Source organism: Lissotriton helveticus, chromosome 11 (genome assembly GCF_964261635.1).
Source record: "Lissotriton helveticus chromosome 11, aLisHel1.1, whole genome shotgun sequence".
In the NCBI taxonomy this organism is placed as follows: Eukaryota; Metazoa; Chordata; class Amphibia; order Caudata; family Salamandridae; genus Lissotriton; species Lissotriton helveticus.
Window position 1 is genome coordinate 666,812,779 of NC_136072.1, and position 16,342 is coordinate 666,829,120.

At 46.9% G+C, this 16,342-nt stretch overlaps 1 protein-coding gene and 1 long non-coding RNA gene across 5 annotated transcripts in view; one reads left to right on the forward strand and one right to left on the reverse strand.

Moving 5' to 3' along the window:
* The window catches only part of LOC144791065 (uncharacterized), a 53,917-nt gene extending 40,251 nt beyond the window's left edge, over nt 1-13,666 (forward strand). Inside the window, exons 2-4 of the long non-coding RNA XR_013602290.1 lie at nt 1,884-1,967; nt 4,262-4,444; nt 13,547-13,666. This is a non-coding gene — a long non-coding RNA (uncharacterized LOC144791065). The remainder of the gene's footprint in view (nt 1-1,883; nt 1,968-4,261; nt 4,445-13,546) is intronic.
* The window catches only part of LOC144791749 (disintegrin and metalloproteinase domain-containing protein 28-like), a 3,662,699-nt gene that overhangs the window by 3,204,276 nt on the left and 442,081 nt on the right, over nt 1-16,342 (reverse strand). The gene's annotated exons all lie outside the window — the stretch shown is intronic.

Below are 16,342 nucleotides of genomic sequence, written 5' to 3' on the forward strand. Positions count from 1 at the left end.
GCACAGGGGAATAAAAAGAAGTCTGGGCAAGAAAGCAAGTACAGGCAAAGGGGAATAAAAACAAGTCTGGACAAGAAAGCAAGTACAGGCACAGGGGAATAAAAACAAGTCTGGGCAAGGGAGAAAGTACAGGCACAGGGGAATAGTCTGGACAAGAAAGCAAGTTAGGCATAGGGGAATAATACAAGATTAGGCAAAAACAATGCAGGCAGAGCCGTGCAGCAGCGTGGGGTGCGACCTGACTGCAAGCAGGTCGCTCCCCACAGTATTTTGCATACTGCAGGATTTCATCTATAGGTTTAGCCTGCCAGCACAACTTATGCTCTTTAATCATTTGGGATATTTCTGGATTTAGTCCAGACACAAAACAATATATAAAATGTGTCATGTCCTTATTATCAATGTTTTCTAACCCACTGTAATGTTTAAATACCTGCAAAAGTCGTTCATAATATGCATGTACAGATTCATCTTTATTTTGGGTGGTTCTGTCTATTTTTGTCCAATCTGTTTCATTTGGGGGAACCTTTCCCTTTCCCTTCAAATAAGTTATTACCTGATGGTATTTTTTCATCACATCATCTGATTGGGCTCCTGTCTATGCATCTCTTGGGTACTCATCATTAGGCCAATCTACTGAAATTTTACATTCGGTCCATAAGTCAGCAGGAAATACTATACCAAATAAACCATCTAAATCTTTTAGCAATACTTTCGAAAGTTTCACAAACCTTTCAACTTGCCTGTACCATTGTACTGATTTTTCTCTAAGCTTTGGGAAGTTATTTGTGAACGATAAAATATCCTGTCGGGACCATGGGACATGCACATAACCTCCTCCTGAAACTTCTCTCATTGAGCACAACCTTTCAACCTTTTTTGTTTTTTTCATTAAATATTCAGAAGCCGTTCGATTCGCCTGTGCCTCTTCCTTTTTCTTTATCCATCTGGCTTTCCATCTATCTAAGTCTCCCCATTTCTATAACAATGACAATAATTCTTTTATCTGCAATTTTCTTCCTGACACATTCATGTTCTCTAAATCTTGTTCGGCCTTCCTCTAATGTACTGTTCGTGGGCAAAACCAATATATCTTCTATCTGAACGAGTCCCTATTATAGTTGGATTGGGGCTCCACATATAATCACCACTATCTATTAACACTGAAAATCCTATTTTTTAAAGGTGGGCGTAGTTCGCGAAGTAGCGCTACGCGAAGTGCACTTCGCTCTACGCAAACTTCACGTAGCACTACGCGAGCTGCGTAGTAGCATGTTCGCACTGTGCAAGATGCGTTTTCAATGATTGCACAGTGTGGACAAGCATCCGGCACTGTGCAATCATTGAAAACGGCATCTTGCACAGTGCGAGCTGTAGTTTTCTGCTGCTCGAGTAGATTTTTACTCGAGCGGCAGCTTTCTCAACACGAACTGGTAGTTTCTCATCGCGAGCGGTCGTGAGCATGCGCCACCACTCGCAATGAGAAACCTGACCTCCCCGCGTTGAGAATCTCGCCGGGATGTCATTTTGCTTGCTCGCGGTGGCAGAACATGATGTTGAGGACCGCGGACAAGCAAAAAATTACCGCTGCACTACGCTACACTGCACTACGCGTGTTCGCACTGTGCTACGTGCAGCTCGCGTAGTGCGAAGTTGCGCAAACTTCGCAAACTACGCGAGCGTAGTGCTTCGCCCAGGGTTCCTATGTTTGCAATTTAATCAATTGTTTATTTCTCAGAAATACTTCTCCAATAACAGCGCGTCTTTTATTTCAATGACCAATCAACATTTGATTTACAGAACACTTTAACTAATGCTTGCGCGGCTTTTCTGTGACATGAGTTTCACTCTCTGAACTCACCTCCTTTACAAATTTATCTCAGCTACACACCCGCTGTTTCAACCAATCCCAGGGCGGCTCTCATGGACATCAGTGCAGCACCCGTGACTGACCCCTCCTTTGCAAGGTAATACGACAACTCAATTTCTTTAAATTTTAATTACGTATTTCATTAATTAACAACATAAAAACATTCGCTACTGTGCCTGATTGAATAAATTCAAAGAATAGACAATTTATTTCACAGCGAGTAAAACTTTTCCATTTACTCTTCACACACTACAAGTAAAATCTCTTCTGTTTACTCTTCACACAAGCAAAAAGAACATGCTGCTCCTTCAGACTTACCCTTTCTAGGTGATATAAGACCAAAGTTTCAACAGCGAACTCTTTTTCCATCAATCACTCTCACTTTTACACGAAAAATAATCCCTAATTAGTGCTTAAAGTTTTACTTTCTGCACTTACTTCATCAAGGCCAGTAACCTCACTGCAGTGTGGCTTCCATTTACCACCCACTATTCAATATCCCCGGGGCATTCCAGGCAACATGAAACAATAGAAACGGGTTTTAGTTAATACATATAATCAATAAGAAATCAATACCCAACTAACTAACTATCTTAACTAAAACCTAACCATAGCTCTGATACCAAAGAAATACTGATGGCGCGAGATTACCAGTGCAGGATATTTTGTCTAATACTATGCTCACCTAGGCCCATAAATATACACACCTTAAACCGGTTATCTATTTCTCCTGCCTATCAGTAGGTTTATAATTTATACCTGAACATCATAATTTACCAATTTCTTGTCACTTTTACTTATTTTAATCACTTAGGTGATTGGATCTGGCTGTTAGAATAATAGATAGTATGACAATTCACCTTATCATAAATAACAACAGACTCGGGAAAGTTTTAAATGCTTTATCTATGCAATATTTTGTGAGTCAGGTACCAAAACCGGACGACTAAAGACTTTTCAAGTAGGAAAATAAGGATTAAAGCATACATCTTTACAGACTTAGTAACATTTCTAGACATTGGTACATGGGAAAGATGGAAAAGGGAAACAGTACAAGGACATACCACACAGATTTATATTTACCTAGAATGGTGCAAGGACCAACCCCTGGCCAAGAGCTGGAAAGAAAGGGCTCCCAACTAATCAGGAGCCAACAGTTCAGGACAGGTGCAAGATGGGACAGGTAACCTCCGATAAGTGTAACATAAGCGTCACATCAATCTCTGTAGCTACTCTTGTTCCCCTTCTCTAGGACAGAATCTTCTCTTTCAGCAAAACCCCCGATTCTTCTTTCAGAGTGCTCGACCAGCCCTTCTTCAGCATAGGTTGGGCCAGTGACAGGTCTGTGACAAGTCAGACAATCTAACTGACTAAGCCTACGTTAGTTATACAATTTCCAGGGCATGCACCACCCCCCAATGTTGCACATTTGTGTATTCCCTTTATTTGATTGGTCAGTAAGACGGGAGAAGTCATCACACCCTATCAGTATGAAGTAATTTTCTCTTATTTTAATTAAGCTAGATTGCCACCCATATATTTTTTCCCATGTTTTTTATTCCACCCAGCAACATTTATTTCATTTAATATACAATGTTTAACACATTTGCAGTTATTCTTCCCCTCTCCGGATCAAGAGGTGAGTTGCCCAGGCGCATCGCTGGTTAAGTGAGACTTGGCGGAGGTTCAATGCCAATGACTTCAAGGCTTGGAAAGTTTAAGTGCGCATGCACAGCGAATCCAAGATGGTGAATATAGTTACTCATCAGGCCCAAATATGAGTTATCAATAAAGTCAAAGAGAGAGACATTAGAATGCAAAAATAAATGAATGCACTGTATACCACTAATTTCCACTCTAATCCCACTATTTTACTTTAACTATAGCATTAATAATTAACAAGACACACAAGGTTTTAGTTTAGGCATAAGCATGTACATTAGCATGTGAGCTTTGAAGCGGCCATATTAGGTGCTAGTGCACAGCTGCAAAGAATTCCCACCAAAAGCAAAGACGTCATACTACGTAGATGCAGTAGACGCATGCGCAGAAGAGTTCCCGCGTTTTCAATGGCCATTTTAGGACACTCGGGTTACTGATTAGTAAACACATATGCAAGCTTCCTCTACATAAAATAAATATTGTGTGGTGCAATTATTAGTATTTTACAAAACATGTTGGTTAATTTGTTACATGTTATTTCGCGAGGATTGAATCCGAGCAAGTTTCTTTACGTATGAAACCTTGCTCCATCAATACACATGACTCTATCCCACCCAGTAGCTATGTAAATGCGTATATAGTATTTGGGGATTAGTACATCAAATAAGGGGTGTATAGCTTCACCTTTGGATAACCACGCTTGCTACCACTATATATTTTATGGCATAGATGAGACCGTCAACGAACGTCAGCGACGCCCGCAGTCAGATCGCTACCGCCGAACCGTTGTCAATGAGGAAGATTCCTGACATTTCCGTCAAACACGACACCAACCACAGCCGATGACCGCTGTAAACGACGACCGTCTGCAACGAAGGAGGGATACTCCAACAAGGGGATCTCTTTTGCCATGTAGGTATTCAAATCTTGGCTCTGATAGTATGTTGAACCCAAAGGAACCATGTACTGTACATAAATGGTCTGTCCTCATTGTAAGGGCCATCATGGATAGAGACCGAAGTTGGCGAAACCCACTATTGACTTTTCAATCAGGGTAGTTCCGTTGGGGTGACGACGTGGAGGTGTCAATGATGTCGTTATTGACGCCGTAAATAACGTCAATGGCATCGTCAAGGTAGTAAAGGCCTTAGATTGAGGTCTTGCTGTCGGGACATGGCGCCTTAGAAAGAGCGAATTGTAGGTGAAATAGTATGAGTGTTCGGGCCTGACAGCAAAGTTTCTGAGGAGAGGCCTTTGCGTTTCTCTTTTAAACTGTTTCTGAGACTTTTGATGAGTCTTTATAAGGAGGTTTGAGAGGGTCTGGAGTACCTTGCGCCTTAGACGAAGCAGCTTTTCCTCTTACCTTATGACGAGGGTAAAGGAAGAGAATATAATCTTTGAAAGGAGTATCTGTAAGTAGATAATTTTCTTTGACTAAAGCCACAGAGTCAGAAAGCCTTTTTCTTTTTAAGGTGTTTTCGTCATTCTAATAATAATAAAACACATTTTATTAGGGGGATACTAGTTGGTATGTAGCTGAGCAGAGCTCAGATAGACTCCCTTCAAATGGCCAACAGTAGAAAATCTGAGGGATTTAGCCTCTATTGGGAGAGTTCTAGAAGGTATTGTCGCCTGATTGGTTATGGTTCAAGTTTGGTCATTTTTCTTTAAAAAAAAAGGCTTGTTATGTTATGTTAAATTATTTAGATCTTGATATGGCACTGGATTCATCCCTGTTGGAACATCTTGGTGCTCGATCAGCAGATAGATGAAGTATAGGCAGCATTAGAACAGCCAGGTTTTAAGGTGTTTTTTAAAGTTGGATAGACTTGAGCACGCTCGGATGAACAGGGGAGATTTGTTCCAGTGGTGCAGGCCAAGGGAAGAAAAGGCTAGGCCTCCAAATTTAGAAGTGCGGATATGCTGGGGTCATAAAAGTAATTGATTGCTCGATTGCAACTTCTTGTTTGGGAGGTACAGTGTAAGTCTGGTCTGAAGCTTTTTTGGTCCAGAGCCTGACGAGGATTTATAGGCCAGGTAGTGAAGTGTAAACAGTGGTCTCCTATGGATGAGGAGCCAATGTAGGGCTCTCAGTGTAGAGGCTGACTGGGTCCTTGGTGACAGGTCGTTTACTATATGGACCGTGTTGTTTTGGACAACTTGCAATTTCAAAAAAGGGAGAAGTTAGAGGAAAGGTCTAGGACATCGTCATAATTCATGCGGCTGATGAATAAAGCTAAGTTAAGTGTCATCTAAAAGTATGCTAGATCATAAGGGACACTGTTCCTGGTGTAGGGTGTGGTGTGTCACCCAACGAGAAAGAGGAGGAGAAGACTAAGAGGCAAGACTTGGCCCTCCCCTTTGGGACTGGATCCTTGTTACTGGGGATGAACATCTGCCTCTCTCTCTTTTTCACCCCCTTTTCTCTACCTCTCCCCTAATCTAGTCTTCTCCTCCGCTTTCAGGTTGGGTGACACACCGCACCCTACACCAGGAACAGTGTCCCTTATGATCTAGCTAACATTTGAGGAGCACGGACACTGGACCATAACAAGCTCCCGGTCCCCCCCCTTCTTCTTGTTGACTCACATCTAAAAGAATGCCCAGGTTCATAGGAGTTCTGCTGGGCAATGTGGCCGGCCAAGTTCTACTGGCCACCAATCCTCCATCCAAATTAGCTGAGCTTTGCCAAACAAAAAGATCTCTGTCTTGCCCCATTAAGTTGAAGACAGTTGAGGGGCATTCAGATGGCAATCTCTCTCACGCAGGAGATATGTCTCTGTTTGACATTCTCAGTCTCTTGCCTACACACGATGACGTCTGCGGAAGAACATGTCTCAAACCCAAAGGACTTAACTAGTGGGGCCAAGGGGGCTACATAGATGTTAAAAAGTGTAGGGCTCAAGGGGGAGCCCCGAGGAACCCCCTTGTCCAAGGAGGTAGTGTTGGAATGGAACGTACCTATAGAAACTGTTTAGACCCTATCTTTAAGGAAATCCATCAACCAGTCGAGGGCAGATCTCTGGATACCTATCTAATGGAGAAGCTGCACCAGGATGGATTGCAAGATGGTATCGAACGCTGCTGATAGATCAAGTAGAATAAACATGGAAGGGTGTCCGGCGTCCAGAGATCGCCTAATATTGTCTATTACTGCAAGTAGAGCAGTCTAAGTGGCATGGGAGGGTCTGAAGCACAATTGAGAGATGTTCAGTCAACTATTGCTCTCCAAGTAGGCGGAGAGTGGTTTGTTGACCTTGCCAGCAGAAGGAGGAGAGATATGGAACGGTAATTAATTGGGTCTTTTGGGTCTGGGTTTGGTTTTTATTTTTTTACAGAGTTTTTATATAGCGTGAACTTGACCCGAATCGGGTATCAGAGTGCTTTACATAGCACCAGTTTCATTACATGAGGACACATTCATATGTTTACTAAGGGGATGCAGAACCTAGCTAACTCAAAGGACCCCGAACTATACTCAGAGAACTGTCACCACCTTGCACAAGACGAAGATTGACGACTTCTGTTGGGCATTGAACTGAGATTCTTATGTATAGATGAATATGTCTATTTATCGAATGTGCCTCGTGAGATCTAGATCCTCACTGAACTGCTATTGGCTGATTTGATGACACTGAATAAAATCTGTTTAAAAAAAATGTGAGGACACATTCAATTTTGTTAGGTACAGGGATATTAAGTGATTTGCCCAGAATCACAGGATGTTCAGCGTCATTGCCGAGACTCAAACCCAGTTCCCCAGATTCGAGGTCGACTGCCCTAGCCATTAGGCCAACTCCTCTCCCCATGATAGCCATAACATGAGCTGTTTTCCATATACACGGAACAGTGGCTTGTGTCAGGGATTGCGAAGGGAAGTAGAATCTGCTTTCATGGTTACCTCCACTTTTTTCTGGAGTCAGTATGTTTTTTTGACCAGTATGACTGGGATCCTAATAATCAGAACCCCAGTCACTGTGCTTCCTCCCTAAGTTGAGCATGGTAAGAACTGTTGTACATCCACAATTGGCTACTGGTATACACTTGTAAGTCCCTAGTATATGGCACTCAGGTACCTGGGGCATAGGTACACCAGGGGTCTCACATAGGCTGCAGCATGTATTGTGCCACCCATGAGAGACCACTCAAACTGTAACTACAGGGCTGCCATTGCAGCCTGTGTGAGTTGGTGCTTGCACCTCTCACTACATATAAAATTTTCCTTATATCTGAGGTCACTACACTTAAAATCTATAAGTCAACCCTAGGATAGGCCTCAAGTGAGACTGCTCGGTTACAAGTGTGAGGGTGCCTCTGCATGAGCAGGACAGCCCTACAAACCCTGGAGTTGATTCTCCAGGCTTTGTATGTGAGGTCAGCCAAATTAAAAAAATATAGTGGACATCAGTCATTAAGAGACGTCTAACTAAATAGTATCTGCACCGAACTCGGTCATGTTTGGTATCAAACATGTTGGAATCATATCCAATACCAATTCCAATGTTGGAAGTATGAACCTAGGTACTAGGGTGCTCCCTTGGGGTACCCCCTGTACTCCCGGTTACAGCCTTTTAGGGTCTGATAGCAAGCTAGTGCTGCTGCAGACCACAGACATGCTTCTGGCCTCCTGCTGCTGAGCCAAGCTCAAGCAGGGGAAGGTAGAACAATAGGTTTCGTATCAGAGGGAGGTGTGACCACCTCCCAGACAGGACTTTGGGTATTGGGCCAGGGTAGGGGCGCTTGCTAGCACCACCAGGCTGTTTTGAAGGCACATTTGGTGCCCTCCTTTCATACTCCAGTTTGAACCAGTACAGCTGAGCCCTTGGCTCCCGCTATGGTGTAAACTGGACAAAGGACATGGGAGTATCCTCTCCTCTGTCCAGTCCCTCCTCTGGGAGGGACCCTTGAGTTGTTCCAACCCTTACCTGTAGGTGGGTTCTCAGATTCGTCATGGGACAAGATTCAAGAATAAAACCAAGTCACTCTTCAACCGTCTGGACACTAGGACTTCGCCTGGAACTAAGATTGCATCAAGGAAAACTCCTGCTGCTCCCGGTCTCGCTGTTCTGCAAGTCTCCTTCATTGTCTGTATCTGTGCTTCATCCAGGATCTTCAACAGACCTGTGGGCATCAGGGATACCAAAAGTAATCTCTTGTGGTGTGAAGGAGTCACTCCCCTGCATCTGCAGGAACAGTAACAAAGCTGACTGGTCTGCCACTCCTGACATCAATAAATCAATCATCAATCAATCATATCATTTGTAAAGCGCACTACTCACCCGTGAGGGTCTCAAGGCGATGGGGTGGGGAATTCTGCTACTGCTCAAAAAGCCAGGTCTTGAGGAGTTTTCTGAAGGTCAGCAGGTCTTGGGTCTGCCGTAGGTGGATAGGGAGGGTGTTCCAGGTCTTGGCGGCGAGGTGGGAGAATGATCTGCTGCCGGAGGTCGCTCTTCGGAAGCAAGGGACTGTGGTGAGGGCGAGGTCAGCTGAGCGGAGCTGGTGGGTTGGGGTGTAGAAGCTGAGTCGTCTGCTGAGGAACGTTGGTCCAGTGTTGTGGAGTGCCTTGTGTGAGTGGGTTAGGAGCTTGAAGGTTATCCTCTTGTTGACCGGGAGCTAGTGCAGGTCTCTCAGGTGGGGTGTGATGTGGCTGCGGCAAGGGATATCGAGGATCAGGCGCGCAAAGGCGTTCTGGATGCGTTGTAGCAGTCTCAGGAGTTTGGCCGAAGCTTCTGCGTTGATGGCGTTTCTGTAGTCCAACCTGCTGCTGACGAGGGCCTGGGTGACCGTTCTTGTTTCAGTGGGGATTCTCTTGTAGATCCTGCGGCGCATGCGGAGGGTGTTAAAGCAGGAGGAGGAGACCGCGTTGACCTGTTTAGTCATGGAGAGGTAGAAGTCAAGGATGACCCTTATGTTGCGTGCGTGGTCAGTGGGTGTTGTAGCAGTTTCCAGTGCGGTCAGCCACCAGGAGTCGTCCCAGGCCAAAGGGGTGGATTCCAGGATGAGGACCTCCGTCTTGTCCGAGTTCAGCTTCAGTCGGCTGTTCCTCTTCCATTCAGCGAGGGCCTTCAATCCTTCATGAAGGTTGATTTTGGCGGTGTAGGGGTCCTTGATGAGGGAGAGGATCAGCTGGGTGTCATCGGCGTAGGAGATGATGTTGAGGTCGTGCCGGCGGGCAACGTCGACGAGCGGTGCCATGTAGATGTTAAACAGAGTTGGGCTGAGGGATGAGCCCTGGGGTACTCCGCAGATGATCTTGGTGGGTTCGGAGCAGAAGGGGGGAAGGCGGACGCTCTGTGCTCTGTCAGAGAGGAAGGAGGTGGTCCAGTCTAGGGCCTTCTCTTGGATCCGGGCGTTGTGGAGACGTGTTCGTAGTGTGTGGTGGCAGACCGTGTTGAAGGCGGCTGACAGGTCCAGGAGGATGAGGGCCGCCGTTTCTCCGTTGTCCAGCAGGGACTTGATGTCAACGGTGGCAGTGATGAGGGCAGTCTCGGTGCTGTGGTTGCTGCGGAACCCAGACTGGGAAGGGTCCAGGATGTTGTTCTCCTCGAGGTAACGGGTCAATTGTTTGTTGGCGGTCCTCTCGTTGACCTTTGCCGGTAACGGGAGCAGGGAGATGGTCCGGAAGTTCTTGAGGTCCTTGGGGTCCACTTTGGGTTTCTTGAGTAAGGTTTTTCTTCTTGCCGTGCTTTCAGCTCACTGGGAAGGTTGGTGTCTCAAAGGAGGTGTTGATGACTTTCCGGAGATGGGGTGTGACGGATGTGCTGGCTTTGTTGAAGATGTGGTGTGGGCATGGGTCTGACGGAGATCCGGAGTGGATGGCGTTCATGATTTTGATGGTTTCGTCGTCGCACAGGTCTTGCGAGGGTGGGATGTCGTTGGTTTTGGAGCTGGGGTTGAAAAGTTCCTTCACGATGTTGAAGAGGTCTTTGCTGTTGTGCGCGTTGTTGTCTAGGCGGTTTTTGAAGGAGGCCCTTTTGGCGGATCTAATGAGGTGATGGTGTCTGCGGGTGGCGTTCTTGTGGGCTGTGTGGCTGTCCGGTGTTCGTTCACGGAGCCAGATCTCGTCCAGCTTTCGGCAGGTTTGCTTGGAGGCCCGGAGATCTTCAGTGAACCAGCTGGCTTTCTTGTTGGTGTGACTGTTGGAGGGTTTCTTGATAGGGGTGAGGGTGGTGGCGCAGTCGCTAATCCACTGTCTGAGGTTGCGGGCGGCGGTGTCGGGGTCGGTGGGTGGCCTCTGGGCGAGGGTGGTAGTTAGCTGGTCTTCGTGACTTTGCTGCAGCAGCGGTGAGGCATCTGTTCGGTGCGGTGGTGCGTTTCTTGAAGGTGAAGTGGATGCAGCGATGGTCGGTCCAGTGGAGTTCGGTGGTGTGGATGAAGGAGACGTGGGGACTTGCGGAGAAGATTGGGTCAAGCGTGTGACCGGCGGAGTGGGTGGGTGTTGTGACGAGTTGTCTGAATCCGAGGTTGGCTAGGTTGTCGATCAAGGTGGTGTAGTTGGTGTAGTTGTTGTTCTCGAGGTGGAAGTTCAAGTCCCAGAGGAAGATGTAATCCGTGGAGGCGAGGGTGTGTGTGCTGACAAAGTCGGCAATGGAGTCGCTGATCTGTGGTCAGGGTCCGGGGGGTCTGTAGATGAGGGTTCCTCTGAGGGTGGTGCTGGGGTTGGTGTGGATCTGGAAGTGCAGGTGTTCGGTGGTGCTGAGGGTGTCGTCGGTGTTGGTTGAGACTCTGCGAGTGTTCCTGTGGACGATGGCTATTCCTCCTCCTGTTCCGTTGGTGCGGTCCTTGCGGGTGATCTTGTAGCCTTCCGGGATGGCTATGGCTATGTTGGGTGCCTAGGCGGGGTTCAGCCAGGTCTCTGTCAGGAAGGCGACGTCTGGGGAGGTTGAGTCAAGTAGGTCCCAGAGTTCAACGGCGTATTTGCGGATGGAGCGGGTGTTGAGAGGTGGTTGGGTTCTTTCCTGGTCGGCAGCATGGTGGGGCGGATGCTTGTGAAGCTGCAGTTCTGGCAGGTGAAAGCTCTGTGGGTGCGCTAAGGGACGGCCAGGAAGCAGGTGTGTGATCATCTAGTGTTGAGTGCATGGAGGGTTCTTACATCGTAGCGGTGGCGTTCGCGGGGTCCAGGGGTCCTGGCACTGGGCGTGGTCCAGGCGCGGACGAGCGCAGACGGGCTTGCCTTAGGCGCACCTTCGGCCTCCTTATGAAGGGATGTGGGAGGGAGGAACAGCTGGGAGGCGGGAGCGGGCGGCGAATGGGATTGCAGGGGGGGCCGCAGCAGCAGGAAAAACAGGCAAGGGCCACGGGAGAACTGGGCACAGGAAGGAAGAACAAGTTTAGGCAAGAAAACCAGTACAGCCACAGAGGAATAAAAACACGTCTGGGCAAGAAAGCAAATACAGGCACAGGGTAATAAAACAAGTCTGGGCAAGAAAGCAAGTACAGGCACAGGGGAATAAAAACAAGTCCGTGCAAGAAAGCAAGTTAGGCACAGGGGAAAAATACAAGATTAGGCAAAAACAATGCAGGCAGAGCCATGCAGCCGCATGGAGAGCGACCTGCCTGCAAGCAGGGTCAGAGGTCGCTGAAGTCCTACTGACTTCGAAAGGCTCAGCAACATAGGCTATGGTTCTGCAACTCCCTTGAGGTCTGACCTTTCCTCTTTGCCGTTGCCACGGCTTGTTGGCTCTGCTCTCCAGAGATCTTTGGGCTACAAGATGCTCCAGCCTCCAGCATCTCTTCCAGCCAAGTACAGCATCCTCACTGCATCCTCTCCACTGTGGGCCTTCCTTCTTGGTGAGCTGCTCAAGATCCTCTAGAGACTACTGTGCCTTCTGCCTGTGGGTCCTCTTGAGAGATTTCTTCTGCTCATGTGGTCTCCCCTGCTTGCTCTGGGCCTGCTCTGACTCCCCTGCTTGTGGTGAGAGCCTTAGATGTTGCTGATCCCAATGCTGCTCCTTTTTCGCTTTCCACCCCAGTTGCAGCTGCCAAGGCTTGTTGGTGGTCCCGCCGGACACCGACCCCCTGGTTCTGGACTTCCAATGTGGGACAGCTCATGTAGGCCCCTGGTCTTCCTCAGTATCACCTGGCCTCTCACAGCTGCAGCAATAAGGTAAATGTCAACCCTTCTGAACCATCTGACATCGATTGGCATTGCTGGATTCCACCGAAGTCTTCCCCAGTCTTTTCCAGCTGCATCTTTCCTTAAGTCCTCCACTGTGGTCTGAGAAGGTTTCTGACGTTGCTTCACACCTATGCACCCAGCTTCCCTGGTGTAGGTATCCTGGGGTATCAATGGGTGACGTGACTCTCCAACCATCTGTCTTCCACAGGGTTTCTTCAAGGTCCACTGGGAAGGGTCCTTCTTTTTCAAAACTGCAACTCTGACTTCCCTGTTGACTTCTATTAGCCACACAGCTGTGTTTCCACTATGCACACAGCCTCTGTATGGTACCTGGGTACTTACCATGGGTAGTTCCTTGTGTCCCCAGCTCATCTAAGACTCCTGGACAAAGTCCTACTTTCGGTCACCGTTCGCATTCCACTTTTTAGTATACGGTTTGGTCTCCCCCTGGAGAACACTGTATTTTGTGCTTCTTACATTATTGTGTATTTGTGTTTATATCTCCGGGTAGGAAATATACAAATGTGTTAGTGAGTGTTGTGTAATAAATAGACATACTTTATATATACACTGTGTTTAACCTACACTACAACAAGCTGCTTAACACTCTTACAAGATAAGCCTGAAGGCTGCTCTCCATAGCTACCACTTTGAGAGCTTTCAAAGGTTATCAAAGACCACTAAAATCACCATAAGGGTTGCCTCGATTAGTGCACGGTGCTTCACTTAAATATGTGTGCACCATATACTAAGCGAGCCTCCTATAGATAGCATAATGGAACGCAAGATTCTCTCCATTGCGATATTGATTGTTTGGACATGGCTAAACCTGTACATATCGGCTCATAGTTCACAAACAATTGGTCTGACTTTTCGATTTCTTTTGACTTGTGCAGATAAAACTTGAAGACCCGACTAACGTCTAGAGAATGGAGAGTCCTTTCAGCAGTTGTGGAAGGGTGCTGAAAAAAAGTGTGAAAAGAAATGGCCTGATTCACATGAAGGTCTGAAATTACTTTACGTAGGAATTTTAGATGAGACCTCAGAACAACCTTGCTGGAATGAAAAACAGTGTATGGTTTGTGAGAACACAATGCCTGAATTTCTCTAACCCTAAATGCTGATGTGATCTGCAAGAGGAAAGCAGTTTTCCAAAAGAGATGCTGAAAGGACGATTTGTGAATGGGCTCAAAGGGGCCTGCATAAGGCATGAGAGGACTATATTATGCTCCCAGGGAGGAGATGGATGCCTTATGGGAGAGAAAACCTTTTTCAGCCCTTCTACAAATTCTTTGACAATGGGAATTTTGAAAACAGAGTTTTATAAAGATCCATTGTCCTGGAAAAGATCTTCATTGCCAACAATGTTGATACCGATAAAGCCTTTGATGGGGTGCACATCGGAACTGAAGCCTTAGACAGCAAAATCATTTACATCAACCTGGAATTACATTAATAATGATGAGGAGAATGTCTGTTACAGGACCCATGTCTGGGCATATCATTGCAACTTAGGGAGGTATATCAAACAAACAAAAGGTGATGGGAGGAATGCTTGAAATTTGTCTGACCATTGGCAATCGCTTTGGGTAGAATTCCAAACATGCCACCTCAGTTTGGATCCAGCCATATGCAATTCACTGTGCAACTAGAGCCAAGCTACACCAACTGAAGAGCCCCAATCAGAGCAAAACTAGTGTTGGGTTGCTTATGTTCGAGTTTGGAGAAGAACCTGGCTTGGTAGTTTGGGCTGGACTGTTCCTATTGAAGTATGGCCAGGATTGATTAGTATATGGCTGGGACTAGTCTGAGGTGGAACGTTGGAAAAAAAAATTATGAGTTGGAATGCTACCCTAAGCGTTTGCCAGTGGTTAGACTTATTGCAAGCTCCCTTTCATCACCTTTTGTGTATTTGATACTGCCCAAAGTGGCAAAGGGGATTTCCCAGATGTGGTCCTGTGCTCACTGTGCCTTTGGAGTCACGCTGCACTTGCCTAAAGAACCCAATTAGGGTGAAACCTGATTTTGCCCTAGTTAATGACTCGTCAGCCAGCTTCAGCTCTGTTTCAGTGACACAGTGAGCACAGGACCTACAGCTGGGTATACACATGTCTCTTAAGGCAGGACATGAAACACACAAGAGGTGATGGGAGGCTGCTTGCAATAAGTCTAACCACTGTCAATAGTTCGAGGTAGGGTTCCCACCCATCGTTCTTTTGCTTACAATGCCAGTCAGTTTGAACCCAGCCATATGCAAATCAGTCTTGACCCTGCTCCTCATAGGAGCAGTCCAACCCAAACTGGATGCCAAGACCTCTCTGAACTGGAACACGAGCAACCTAAGACCTGTTTTGCCCTAGGTATGGGCTCATCAGCTGAATACAGCTTGGCTCCAGAGACACAGTGAGCACGGGACCCATGTCTGGGTATATCCATGCCATTTAGAGCAGTACATGAAACACTCAAACGGTGACGGGCGGCTGCTTGTAATAAGTCTAACCACTGGCAATGGCTCAGAGTAGCATACCAACCCATCGTTCTTTTGCTCAACATTTCACCTAGGCATATGCAATCCGTCTTGACCCTGCCCCTCATGGGCACAATTTAGCCCAAACTGACAAGCCAGGTCCTCCTTGAACCCAAACACAAGCTACCATGGATCGGTTGTGTCCCATGCTCTTTATGACAATACATGAAACACACAAAAGGTGATGAGAGGCTGCTTGCAATAAGTCTAACCACTGGAAATAGCTCAGGGTAGCATTCCAACTCAACATTGTTTTTCCCACTTTACTGCCTCAGTTTCGACCCAGCCATATGCAAATCAGTCTTGACACTGCTCCTCATGGGAACAGTCCACCCGAACTGCCAAGCCAGTTTCTCCCTAAACTAGAACAAAAGAACCCAGGACCTGTTTCGCCTCATTCGTGAGCTCATCATCTGGGTACAGCTTGGTTCCAGTGACACCGTGAGCACAGGAGCCACATCTGGGGATACCCATGCCACTTAGGACGGTACATGAAAAACATAAAATATTATGGGAGGCTGCTTGCAATAAGTCTAACCATTGGCAATAGCTTGGGGTAGTATTCCAACCTATTGTTATTTTGCTCACCATGTCACCTCAGTTTGGACCCAACCCTATGCAAATCAGTCTTGACACTGAACCTCATGGGAACAGTCCAGCCTGAACTGCCAAGCCTGGTACTCCCTGAACCGGAAAATAAACAATCCGGTACCACCATCACCTTGGTGAACACCTGAGGGGCACTGGCAAAACCAAAAAGGAAGCATAGTGAACTGAAAATGCTTGTGGCCACAACATGAATAGCATGTAACTCTTGTGGGAAAGCATGACCGGAATGTGGAGGAGGGCGTCCTGCGTGTCAAGCGCTACCATCCAGTCTCCACGGTCCATGGCAGACAGACCCTGAGCCAACATGAGCATCTTGAATTTTTGCTTCCTCAAAAAAAGGTTTTGAGAGCGTGAAGGTCTAAAATAGGGCGAAAGCATCTGTCCTTCCTCGGCACCAAAAAATAGCGATAAGAGCAACCATGACTTGCTTCAGATGCTGGAACCCTCTCAATGGCTCCTTTGGACAAAAAAGCCTGCACGTGTCCGATGTTATGGACTGCAGGCAGGACTGGTGATATCAGTTACTGCCTCCAACTGGTTGCCCATGATGGTAAGA